A 13901-nucleotide genomic window follows, 5' to 3' on the forward strand; every position below is an offset into this window, starting at 1 on the left:
TATTAAAACATTGCATAGTATATATTGTTTTTGTTTCTGCTTTTGTGTGTGTGTTATCAACATGCTTGGGAGTTATTTGTTTTGGTGGGTCTAATTCTAGTTATTGATTTTATTGCTGAAGAATATTCCACCTACAATCATACCACAAACTACTTACCCATTCCCTGGTTGGATGAACATTCAGATTGTTCAATGACATGGCTATCACAACACTGTTCTAAGAATCTCGGCATAGCTTTCTGTGGGTATGAATTTGAGTTTCTCTAGGGTCTATACATTCAGTACAAGGAGCAAAACTGATGGATCTTGCCTTACTTACACACTGATAAATGGTTCTCCAAGGATTTTGCCAATCTGATACCTGTCAAAAGGATCTCACTAGAGTTTGAATTTGCATTTTCTGGAGTGCTAATGAGGCTGAGCTCCTTCTCCTCATTGATCTTCCTAAACCTCAGTTTCTTCATTTATAAGAGAAGAATGGTAATGGTACAGAATATGTCCACAGGATGCTGTGAGGGTTAGAAAGCCCAGACTGAATGGTCAGCAATTGCTAGCTACATTACTCTGCTTACCATTAATGGCAGTATGATGAGTTAATAATGATGTGCTATCCAGAGACTGCCAAAGCCTTGGTTGTTCATCTCTTTCTATGGAGAAATTCGCCATGCTTGGCAATGCCAGCTCCTTGGGCAGAAACAGGGGTATGGAAGCCAAGAATGAGGGGTGGGGGTGGTAGAGCCAGCCCAGGCATGGGGTCAGAGCATAAGGGGGGCTCAATGAGGGCCAGTGGGCATGGTGGCCTGGGGGCAGGTCCCAGTAAGCAGTCCGAGCGGGGTCACACATAGGGGAGGTTGGAACCTGGCTTTCAAGTGGGGAGTGTAAGCAAATTTCCATGTCAGCAAGGAGGTGGTTACAGCTAAGGCCCTCTTCTGTTTCTCTCTGTATAGGAAGCAGTATTTGGGCTTATCACAAGCTTTAAGTCACAAACAGTACATTTGAACTAGCTGAGCAAGATACCTGAACTTCAGGAGCCTCAGTTTCTCTATTGCTCAATGGGAATATAGTAACCAATAATGCCTCCTGCAAGGGTAGTTGGAAGGATTAATTGAGGCTATGCATAAAGCCCCTGGCCCTCCATCAGTGGTAGGTCAGAGTGTCCCCTCCTTCCTCCCCTTCCTCCACAAGGGCTCACTCTCTTCTTGCTCATTTACCTAATATTGAGCCTCCTGAAGGAAAAAAAAAATACATGCGTTAGATTTATTTTTGTCAACTCCACTTTCTTCCTTGACTTCTTTTTGAAGAATATCTTTTTTTGTTATTTTTTTTAAGAGCAGTGGGTCCATTATTTATTAAACACCCACTGTTTCTAGATCACAGAACTAAACCCCTTAGAGTGGCTGCGACTGCCCCTTGGGTGCCTTGCAGAGTGGGCGGTACACCCTTGTTGAAGGAATGAAACAATCTTGGAAGGAGAAGATGATGGAGGAAGAGGAAGAAGAGGAAGAGGAGGAGGAGAAGGAGGAGGAGGAGGAGAAGGAGGGGGAAGGGTACTATTCATCAATAAAAAGTAACATCACAAAAAAACATTGTGTTTAAAGTCAGAGATGCATTTGCCTAAAGAGCTATCAGCAGCATTTGTAAAAATATAAACTGCACCGTGGACTGGCCCTTAGGACTCTGTGGGCCAAGGGCGTTTGCATAACAGGCAGGGGAGTGAGGAATTTTGGCAGGGCTTTTCAAACAGCGGTGTTCTGCCCTATAATAGGATACAGCCTCCCCAAGAGCACAGGCCCTTTGGCTTTTTCTTCAGTGAAACCTACAAATGTGCTTAATAGATTCTTCACAGCACTTACAGGCCCTTATTAGATACCAGACCAGTACTGAATCCTATTTAAACTCCATCATTTAATTCTCTCTTTGGCCTTTTGAGACAGATAGTATTACTGTTCTTATTTAGATGAGAAAACAAAGCATGAGGGAGGTTGGGTCATCCCCTGAAGACACTCAGCTGTTTATTGGGTAACTCAGGATGTAAACTCTGGTCCAACTGACTTCACAAGACCCCTCTAGCATGTTTCTCTTCATCTCTTTTTTGGTCCTGGGGATTGAATTTAGGGGCACTCAACCACTGAACCACATCCCCAGCCCTATTTTGTATTTTATTTAGAGACTGGGTCTCACTGAGTTGCTTAATGCCTCACTTTTTGCTGAGGCTGGCTTTGAACTTGTGATTTCCTGTCTCAGCCTTCTGAGCTGCTGGGATTACAGGTGTGCAACAACGTGCCTGACTATCATGTTTCTTAGTCAGAACTGAATAAAAGATCTATTCCTGAAGGATGTACCTGAACATCACTGGCACTCAGAAGAAAATAACAGCAGCATTCAGCCATTAAGAATTTATCTAAAAATACAATCTATTGCTTTAATACTTCCTAAATATCAGCTAACATGATCCTTATAACACCACCACAAGGTGGGAACTGCGATTATCTTCATTCCATATGTGGGGATACTGAGGCTTGGGGAGGAAGATGGACTGTAATTTCTCAGACCCCAGATATCATCAGAAGGATGACCTGGAAAGGATTTTCCAGACTGTATGAAGCCTTTTCAGTGAAGAGAGTTTCCCAGCCATCCAAGATAACACAGGTAAAGTTTTACCAACTTATCTCTCTGTGTGCTGGACACGTTCTCCAGTTATTTTTGCATAAAAGCTATTTATGCATTATTTTCTCCAATTATTTACGCAGACTTTTCTGAGATCAATGGCAGTTGTCATGGAATCCAACTTGATTTGTTATAGGAAATCTATTGGCTTTTCTTTCTTTTATGCATTCATTATATTTAAGATAGTTGGACCAAGATTTGATGTTTTCTCCCCTTAAACCCAAAGTCAAGAGCCCAGGTGGGAAATGGTGGGTGGGAGTGATTCATAGTATGAACCACCTCTGAGTGGGTGGCTGAGCAGGTGCCAAAGCAGCAGAAGTCTAGCCATGGCCTGTCCCTAGCCATTGGGAACTGAATCTGAAGCAGCATCACTCTGTCACTGCCACCCCTGAACACTCATGGGCTCAGTACCTCTTGCCATGAGGCACCTCCCTTGATGCACAGAGGGCTCAGCCTCAGTCACTCGTGTTGGCCCCAGCTCTGCACCATTTGCTTGTGTGGTGGTGCAGGGCACAGCTCTGCTCTGAACTTTCATTTTCATTTCCACAGGAGGAGGTGTGGCTGCCTGTGTAGCGAACGCTCAAGAGCACAGAATCTAAACTGACTGGGTCCCAGACTTCCCTCTGTCACTTACTGCCTGTGCCTCTTAGGCAAATCACTCAAACTTTCCCCACTTCATGTGTCTTATCTATAAAATGGGGAATAACCATATCTACTTTCTAGAGTTTGGGGAGAATTAAATGGAGCAAGTCATACCCTATCCTGAGCATAAAGTCAGTCCTGGACCAACATTTGCTTCTGTTATTTCTTGGCGCTTGATTGCTTTATTATTCTACCTCAAATCAGAATTACGCCATCTAATGTCACCTCAGGAACTCTTGGTTTCCTCTGAGTCACATTTGATAGCCACTGTTGCCCAATAGTTCAATTATACAACCGAACTTAAACCGAAACACAAAACAAACCCTTCTGCTAAAGAGGCTCCCTAGCGATTGACTATTATTTTCCTACCTGGGCCTCGGTAATTCATGCACCCGCTTGAGAAATAGACCTGGCTATTTTCTTTTCAAATTTTCTCAGGAGCCAATTAAACACAAGTATTTCCATCCCATAAAATATAGTCTTTGAATTCATTGTTGGTGAAAGTCAATAATTGAAATTAAAATATGTCTGCAATGAATTCTTCTAAAGTCTTAGGCGTTTTTGGAATTTATTCTTTATAACTCACATTAGAATAGAAAGAGAGGGAGAGAGAGAGAGAGGGCATGAGTTGTTTTCTGGGTGAAGTCTTCATTATATTTGAACATGGATTAGATTTAAAATTCGTTCAGATAAGAAATCAGAGCATGATAAAGATTTGGGGATAAAAATGGCTTTCAGGCTTCACAGCACGGAGATGAAGAAGCAGAGACTGTACGCATTTCACCCTGTAGGCAACTAAACCTTTACTGGGTGTGTATTATGTGCCAGGTATTGGCACAAGAGATAAGATTGTGAGAAAAAAGCAAACATTGTTCCTACCCTTCCAGGAAAAACAGACATTGATCAAATAAGTGCAAAACCTACATTTACAACTTTAGTGCTTCAAAGAAAGCTTCTACCTTGAAATGAGAAGAACAGTGATTATTTTGCAGGGTCTGGGAGTGTCTTCTCTATCCAATCTCCTCACTGCCTCTTGAGCCACATCTTTTGCTTTCTTATCCTCATCACAACCAGCATTGGCTGGAGTATATTCACAGCTGTTCCCAAATGTCTAACGCAGAAGCTGGCACATAGTAGGAAGTCAGGATATGCTTGTCAGATGTTTACTCCTGTTGACAATGAATCATTATAAAACAGGGTTAGTGTCATTAGAAACAACTCTTTCCTCTCTGGGCTTGTGCAGGTCTTTTATGTTTTGTTGTGTTTTTAGGATGGAAAGATAATAGATGGGGGCGGGAGAAGAGAAGATATGGTAACAAATCAATGGCAAGGGTTACCTTTTTGCATATTTTGGCAATTCTTGCCTTTCACAGTCATCCGTTCTCAACCATTATATAGTACATAGTTCTGATAACCATAAATTGTGGATTTTCTGGGAGAGTTTGGAATAGTTCAATTAAAGTTCCAATGTCAAATAGCATTGTTCCATCAGTTACACTCTTGTGTATCAATTGTCCGTGCCATATGCCAGTCTCCCCAATGGGGCTATGAATTCCCCCAGGCAGAGACTGCTGTACCCTAGTGCCTAGCTTAATGCCAGGCAAGGATAGAGAGGTACATGGTGGGGGGCAGTTGCATGACTCTTCCATAAGTGAAATAGAATTATCATCTGACCCAGCAGTCCCACTGCCTGGTATAGACCCCAAAGTGTTAAGAACAAGCATCTGAAAATCTATACATGAATATTTATAGCAGCAGCATCCATCATATCCAAAAGAAAGAAACAACCCAAATGTCCAACAACTGTTGAATGGGTAAATACATTGTGGTATAGCCATCCAAGAGAATAGTATTCAGCTGTATAAAAGCATGAAGTACTGATACATGCTACAACATGGACCAACCTTGCAAACAGCATGCTGTACAAAATAAGCCAGATATAATAGGTTGCATATTGCATCAATCCATTTAGATCAATTGTCCAAAATAGGCCAATCTATGCAGACAAAAGGCAGACGAGGGGGTGCTGGGGACTGAGGCAGGGAAGGAATGGGGAGTGACGGCTTAATGGATATGGCATTTCTTTAGAGGATGAAGAAAAGTTCTAAAATAGAGTGGGGATGTTGCATAACACTATGAATATACTAAAAGCCACTGAATTGTACTCTGCAAAATTGCCCATGGTTACAAGGGCAAATATTGTTATAAGTATTTTATTGCAATGAGAAAAACACTTTAAAAAATGGAAGAGGAACAATAACAATTTTAAAATAAACTGACTCATGTTAAGTGAGGGATTTGAGTGCTTCGGGTGGCTGGAAAATCCGAAGAAAAGATGCAGAAAGGAGGTGTAGAGTGGATGTCTTCATATGACAAGGACAGCTTAAGGAGCCCAGCTGTGAGCCCTCAGCTCTCTCCCCAGAGTGAAAACCAGGTCCTTCTGAGGGTCAGCGAGGGATTGTAATGTCAGCAATCAGGACTCAGCAATGGTCATGGTGCAAACACTGTTAGAACCAGAGCTGGTACAGAACCCAGCTGCGTGATACTGAAGTTGTCACAACTGATCCCCTTCCAGATCTCATTCATTAATTCAACAAGAATCATTGTATCGCACATGCTCCATCCTTCCTGCTTCTGAGGTCACCAACTTGTACTCTCTGCCCACTTTCCAGGCTGAAGCTGGTGGGAAGGGACCTCCAGGAAGGACTTTGTTCATGGTCATGAGATATGACCACAGAGTTACATTTGCCATGAATAAGCTCCTGAGATCAGTGACCAAGAGACTATCCTCTATGCCCATCTTTGCCCTTGTTCTGGCTGTGTGGCCTTGTACAAGTCACTCACCCTGTCTGAGCTCCCATTTCTTCAACTGGAGGTAATAATATACACCCAATCCTTCCTTACAAGCTTGTTTTGAAATAAAGTCCATGAAATGAATTGAGTTTGTTTGACATGATCAAGTGTCAGATACAGGTGGAGAGAGCACCTTTTTGTTGTTGTTGTTTTTTTGGTACCAGGTATTGAACTCAGTGGCACTTAACCACTGACTGAACCACATCCCCAGCCCTATTTTGTATTTTATTTAGAGACAGGTCTCACAGAGTTGTTTAGTGCCTCACTTTTTACTGAGGCTGGCTTTGAACTTGTGATCCTCCTGTCTCAGCCTCCCAAGCTGCTAGGATTACAGGCATGTGCTACTGTGCCCGGCTGAGAGAGCACCATTTTTATAGTGGTTAAGAGCATAGGTTTTGGGGAGCATCTGGGAGACCACAGCTGGCCAAGGCATCTAACTATTTAAAAATAGGAGCCGTAGAGCTGGGCACCGTGGCACACACCTGTAATCCCAGCAGCTCAGGAGAATGAGGCAGGAGGATCGCAAGTTCAAAGCCAGCCTCAGCAACAGTGAGGTTACTAAGCAATTCAGTGAGACCTTGTCTCTAAATAAAATACAAAATAGGGGATGTGACTCAGTGGTGGAGTGCCCCTGAGTTCAATCCCTTGTACCAAAAAAAAAAAAAGGGTGGGGGGAGAAGTAGATTGGTCTTTAGGTGTGTAGTGAGAAAAAGATGAGACCACACCCACAAGCCAGCCAGAGTGGGACAGAAGGGAGTGAGCAATTGGTGAATGACAGTGACTTGCCATTTCCTGGTTCACTGCAGGGTCCTGGAAAGGGCCTCCCCACATCTGCATCTGACCATTCATCACCCAGTGAGGATCATCCCACCCCCACCCCACCCCTGTGCTGGTCTGTCCCCAGCGGCCTTGCCTCTGGGAGTCCCTGAGACTGGGCTGCATGGTCCCCAGCCACAGCGCTGCTGCTTCAGTTCCACCAGGCTGGCCTGCAGCTCCACAGACAACGTCTTGGCAGTTATTCACTGTCCTCCTCCAGCTCCCCAAGTTCTGTTTTCGTTTCTTGAGTGGTTTACAATCATCCCTGCAGCTTTCTACCCTGGGCCCAATCTCACTGTCAATAATTCTCTTGTCTTGGGAATTCTTGTTACCAGGCTTCTCAAAAGGACACGTGCACCCTTGCCCATCAATATTTACTGCTCGGCACAGGTCTGTGGACAGGGAGAGAGGTTCGAAGCACATAAAGAAGATGTGGGCACAGCCCTCGGGAGCTCATGATAACAGTGTTCCAGGGAGAGGCGGCTGGAGGTAGCCAAGCCCCTGGAGGGAAGGTGGGCAGCCGGGCAGGCAGGGCCAGCATTGCCAGGCAGGTCCCAGGAGGAGGAAAGCCTCTGAGCATTTTCTTATTGTTTTGTCCGATTTTGTTTGTATGCTACAAAGGACAAATGGAACTTACTCAATCTCAGTTGTAGGATCCTAGAATATAAAGCAATGCCCCTGGTCTCATGGGAAATAGGGAAGGAAGGTTAATTGGTATTTCTTCCATTTAGTGAAATTCTTTTGGGGCTGCTGCTTAATACCCAGAGGAGAAGAGTCAGAATAAGAGTGGAGGACAGTGTGGGCAAGGCCTCACGCACCAAAGGACATGTGACACAGGCCAGGGGCCCACTGAAGACTTGGATTTCATTGCTTCACAGCATGAGGCCTGGGGAAGTCGCTTAAGCTCTCTCAACCTCAGTTTCTTGGGTCAGGGCTTGGAGACCATAATACCTGCACTGCTTACTGTACTCTATTGTTCCAAAGACCAAGAGATGACTTTGAAAGCAACAAAGCAATAGGGGTGTAACAAGTGTGATATGACAAACAAGAATGTCATGCTGGAAAAGCCAGTTGCTCTGGAAAGTTGGTTCGTATTGAAACAAGATGCAGTCCTGGGAAATTTAAAGATAAATTGGTGAGATCATAGGAACCCAACACAGACCTTTTGGGGAGGGAGGAGCCAAGGACTAGAGACATTACTGGGGCATGAACAGATTAGCAGGGGAGGCAGAGAAAGGGAAGGGTCGCCAGCCCTCTGCAGGAAGCTGGAAGGTTTTGTTCATTGATGTGCGGAGACCTGGGGCTGGGGTAACAGATAATGACGTGAGCGTCTTCCGTGGAGTACCATCCATATTGAGGGTCACAAGCAAACGCCAGGGCAGAGAACAAGCATGCCAAAGCCAAGGCCAGGACTGAACATGGCAACCGTGGAAAAGACCCTCTGGGCCTGGAGGACCTGGATAGTGGAATGAGCTGGGTGTCCCATGCACAGAGGAGGCTGACCTCGGGTGCAGGGTCCTGACACCACTTTGGGGAGAAGACAGGTTCTGAAGGAGCTGGAATCCTGGGCAGGGTGGCAAGGTGTCCCTGGGCTGAGAAGCACCCTGGACAGGAAAGGGCTTTGGGGCAAGGGGAGGCTGATTCCTAGGAATGAGATGACTTGTGTTTAGATCTTGGTTCCTCTAGAGAGCAGGTCAGGACAGTGACCTCCCTGGGCATCTCTGATACTCAGTGCCTTGCCCTGTGCCTGTCACACAGGGGGCACTAGTTTTTGGCCAGAGTGAACCAGTATATAAATGACATGTGGATGTGGTCAAATTAAAAATATCCAGTAAGCTCTGAATTTTATTCCCCCTTTCAGTGGCTTTTGGTAAACCTGTTTTTTTTCTAGAACCAGATAGCATATATGGAGATCACTCCCGCTACCCCTCCTGAGAACTCCTGTCTGTCCTGCAAGTCCCTTCTCTTCACATGGTGTATGCACTCAGGAGTGTCCCATGTAGGGGCTTGTTTCCATGGCAACTTGCTTCTGTACTCAGGCATTCTCATCTGCCCCTAGTCCCCAGGCAGGCAGGCATTGCTGCGCCTTATTCAAATTCCTGACTATGGTAGTTCCCAGCTGTGTTCACACCCTGTGCTCATACCGAGCTCTTACATTAGGGAACATTATCTTCTCAAAGATCAACTTTGAAAATGCACTTAAACACAATAAGGCATGATCTTAAAAAAAATGAAACTAGAAATATAGACTTAGTCACTGACTCTTCAAAACCGCTTATCTGTGTGTGTTGAATGATAGCTGTGAAAGGGGTCCCTAGGAGAAGCATCTGGCTCCAGAAATAATGTGTGGGACTTTCACCAGCATCTGTGGACTCTGTCTGGTCTTGGTCACTGTTGTGATCAGACCCATCTATACTAAGAAAGATCAGAACTCCATGTCCAGCTCACAGAGGAAGAAATGTCACAGTAAAAATTTCATTTCATCTTACTTTGTCTTTTTTACTAGAAGGGTCCATTTGTGTTGTCTAAGGCTCCTTTCAAAATTATTTATTTATTTATTCTAATTAAGTATATATACCAGCAGAATGCATTTCGATTTATTGTGCACAATCGTAGCACAACTTTTCATTTCTCTGGTTGTACATGATGTAGCATCACACCATAGGTGCAGTCAGTCATACAAGTACCTAGGGTAACGATGTCCATCTCATTCTACCATCTTTTCTGCCCCATGCCCCCTCCCTACCTCTCCTTTCCCTTTGCCCAAAGTTCCTCCATTTTTCCCATGGCCCCACCATTATGGATCAGCATTCACTTATCTTTGGTTTTGGGGAATTGCCTTACTTTGCTTAGCATGATATTCTCCAACTCCAGCCATTTACCTGCAAACGCCATAATTTTATTCTCTTTTAATGCTGAGTAATATTCCGTTGTGTATATATACCACAGTTTCTTTATCCATTCATCTATTGAAGGGCATCTAGGCTGGTTCTACAGTTTAGCTATTGTGAATTCTGCTGCTATAAACATTGATGTGGCTGTGTTACTATAGTATGCTGATTTTAAGTCCTTTGGGTATATGCCGGGGAGTGGGACAGCTGGGTCAAAGGGTGATTCCATTCCAAGTGTTCTAAGGAATCTGCACACTGATTTCCAGATTGGCTGCACCAATTTGCAATCCCACCAGCAGTGTATGAGTGTGCCTTTTCCCCACATCCTCGCCAACACTTACTGTTGCTTGTATTCTTGAAAACTGTAAGGCTCCTGACGTGGTTTTAAAACATCACTGTACTGAAACTGAGGATGGTTCTGCCGACCCATTCTTAGACTTCATCTGTCTCATTCCTACAGCACATTTTGAATATGGTCTCTCTTTCAGCTTTAAGACTTTTAAGAAACACTCAGTTGGGGCCCACGTCTGCAAACTGAGGAGACTTATCTTGTCTTTTCAAGGTGAGTTTCCAAATCCTCCTGCAAACCTGTCTGCTGCACGTCACCCTCTCACAGCCCCTGTGAATGGGCATGTCCTAGGTCCTGGGTTGATCATATTCCTTTCTCAAGGTCCTAAGTCACCCTTCCTAGTGGTACCATAAAGCACCATACTGATTCCCACATAGGTATCTCTTACTGATAAGGCCTCTACAGGCCCAGCTCGTGTATTGCTGAGGTCTGCTACCTGGCTTCAGGAGGAGGAGGAGGAGGAGGAGGAGGAGGAGGAGGAGGAGCTGACGTTACAGCTGACCTAGGAAAAGTCTTGCCCAGCAAGACTCCACACAGTAGACCATTTATTGTGGCCAAGGAAAGTTCCAAGTTCCTCAGCTCAGCTGGCCTCTGATGGCATCAGAAGCCCAGTGCTGATGTCTCCTGCCCTTTCCATGTCTGCATTTAGCGCCAAAGGGCACCAGAAATATGTGAAGTTTATTCTAACTGTGCCACTATGCTGTGACCTACATGGAAAGGCGTTTTTTAAAGGACTAATTCTGCACAGCCACAAGCTATGATGCTTGTAGGGGGACATCTTTGCTGGTTGTTCCCTGCACTGGATGGACTCTTATCCCACCAAAAGCTATGTTCAAGTCCTAATTCTCAGTCCCTTGCAAGTAGTCAGCCCTTCCCATCCATGGGTTCCATTTCTGCAGGTTTAAGCAAACTTGGATCAAAAATATTTTTAAGAACTTATGTTTGTCAGAACACATCGATTTTTTTTCTTGACATTATTCCCCAGAAAATACAACCAAACAATTACTTACAGAGCATCCCTGTGGTATTAAATAGTATAGATCTAGATGATTTAAAGTGTAAGAGAGCATATGGAAATTTTATATAAGGGACTTGAGCATCTGAGGATTTGAGTAATACACATGCTGCTGGAACCAACCCCCATGGATACTAAGAGATGACTCTATAACCTTATTTGGAAACAGGGTATTTGCAGATGTAATCAATTAAAATGAGCTTATGCTGGATTAAGGTGGGCACTAATCCAGTAACTGCCTTTTCTTATAAGAAAAGAGAATATTCAGTGCAGAAGGAAGGCTGTCATGTGAAAACAGTCAGAAATTGAAGTTACACTGCCATAAACCAATGAATGCCAAGGATTGCCAGCAACCAGCAGAAGGTAGAAGAGATAAGGAAAGATGCTTCCCTAGAGGTTCCGGAGGGTGCACAGCACTGCTGATGCTTTAAATAAGGCTTCTAGGTGCCAAGGCTGTGAAAGCATTGTGGATACGTTACAGCTGACCTAGGAAAAGGATACAAGCACCAACTAGACAGATAAAGGTGAGAGGGTTGAGTTTTCCAGAATCTTCTGCCTTCAAAGTTCAATTCCCCCAAGGATAAATGAGAATTTGCCAAGTTTGTTTCTTGGATGACAACACTATCTGTACTTTTGGATGTGAGAAAAGAAATGGTAGATCCTAGTGTCTCGGGATCCTGAGTCAGGAGCATCAGAAGTCAGACACTAGCCTCGGCAACTTAGCAAGACCCCCATCTCAAAATAAAATGGGCTAGGGACATAGGTAAGTGGTAGAATTCCCTGGGTTTGATCCCCAGTACCACAAAAGGAAGAGAAGGAGGAGGAGAAGGAGGAGGAGAAGGAAAAGGAGGAGGAGGAGGAAGAGGAGGAGGAGGAAGAGGAGGAAAGAAACCCTCGAGATTTCTTTCTCTCTTGACATTCAGTAACATTATGCTCATAAAACATTAGATCATATTTGAGATAATGACTAAATATTCAGTTTCTCCTGGGGTACAAATGCCTAACATCCTGATGTGGGGCTACTTGCGAGCCACCCCTAGTCATGCTGTAAACCTTTGACCCCTCTCCCCATGGCCAGCTAGTGACTTGAACATCTGCCTGAGTTGACTCATTAACCTACAAGGGGCAATTTGGGCATGGGCTGTGATAAGCAATGCGAATCATAAATGTTCCTTGTAAATTCTCCTCCAGGGAAAAACTCATAACAAAGGGCTTTTAAATTATTCTGTATTCTGTTTTGTTTTTCAAGAAGGGATCCCAGAGCTGAAGGATGATAGAGAGGCTGGAGCAAGGAAGGAAGCCAATGTAGTGGTTTGCAAAGGAAATGATGGTTGGCAGTCAGTGGTGGGTGGGGTGGAGATTTAAGGAGGGCTGCAGCCATTGGGTCAGGTGAGGATTAGATATGGGCAGAGCTATAAACAAAGCTGACCTCTAACTTGAGAAAATCAGAGAAATATTTGGATCACTAACTGCTGTGGGAAATTGAACTTGGAGCTCAGGAAGGGTAAGAAAGAGAGCACGAGGATGAGGTTCTGTCAGGCTCACAGACTGACAGAGTTTGGTAGAGTTCTCAAGGGCCTTATCTCAGGTTATGTCAACCCAAAGGCCCGTACCTGGCAAAGGACAAATAGGAATTCAGGACTCCTATCAAAATGCCATGCTCTTTCCAAATTTTAGAAGCCAAGAACTGGAAAAAGTGGGAAGGGTTAGACCAGTAAGAACTAGATTTTGTAGATTTCTTTGTTACAATAACAGCAACACAGAATCCCTTAAAGGGCAATGGGGCAAAATCGACAAATCAAATGCTCATAGTTTATCCTTTACTCTCTTTTTAAAAAATCAGTATCCAAATTTAGTTCTGTCCCTTAAAGATTAGGTGAATTCCCACAGCAATCTGGGCTTCTGGCTGCTCTGGGAAAAATCAGTTGATCTGGGGGAAACCGAGTCAGAGCCACCCCCTCAGGTGGGGTGTGCACAGTCTGGAATGCCCTCCTCCACCTGTTTGGTTTCACTGTTATATTGTCTACCTGAGCCATGAAGGCCCTGGAATTAGCAACCCCTGGGACAGGGGAAGAAAAATAGGGGACCTAGGCTGTCAGTGGGATTATACATCATAGGTGGGGGGGTCGAAGAAAGTGGGTAGAACAACTTGGAAGAAGGACAAGAGAGTCGAGGTCACAAAAGCAAAAGATCTTGTCCAAAAATCCAGGGACAGAGTTTTTATCTATTTTTAGATAAAGGAACAGGATGTGGGGACCAAAAAAAAAAAAGTGGTGAATTCTGTAATACCACACAATGGTGAGGACTTAGGCAAAGCATCTCTTTCCTATTTTTAACTAGATCACAGAAGATGCGTCAGAGGACTCTGCCGCTGACTGATCCTGGTGAGGTTTTTTTTCTGAATTGTATAAATGCCATCTACAGAGGCTAAAGAACATTTGAAGAAGAAGAAGGGGGGAGAAAAAACACCGTAAAGACTGCTACACACAGGGCATCTTATAAATAGGGTTCTGAGTGGGACCAGGGTGTTCTGGGCCACAGCTCTTTGGAAGTTGTCTAGGATTTCATGGTTGAGTGATGCAAACATTCAAAGAGAAATCATTCATTTGTTTAAGCTGAATTAATGTGGAATGAATTTTTTTTTTATACTCTAAAGTGCAGTGAGGGC

This window comes from Marmota flaviventris, chromosome 15 (genome assembly GCF_047511675.1).
Source record: "Marmota flaviventris isolate mMarFla1 chromosome 15, mMarFla1.hap1, whole genome shotgun sequence".
Lineage (NCBI taxonomy): Eukaryota > Metazoa > Chordata > Mammalia > Rodentia > Sciuridae > Marmota > Marmota flaviventris.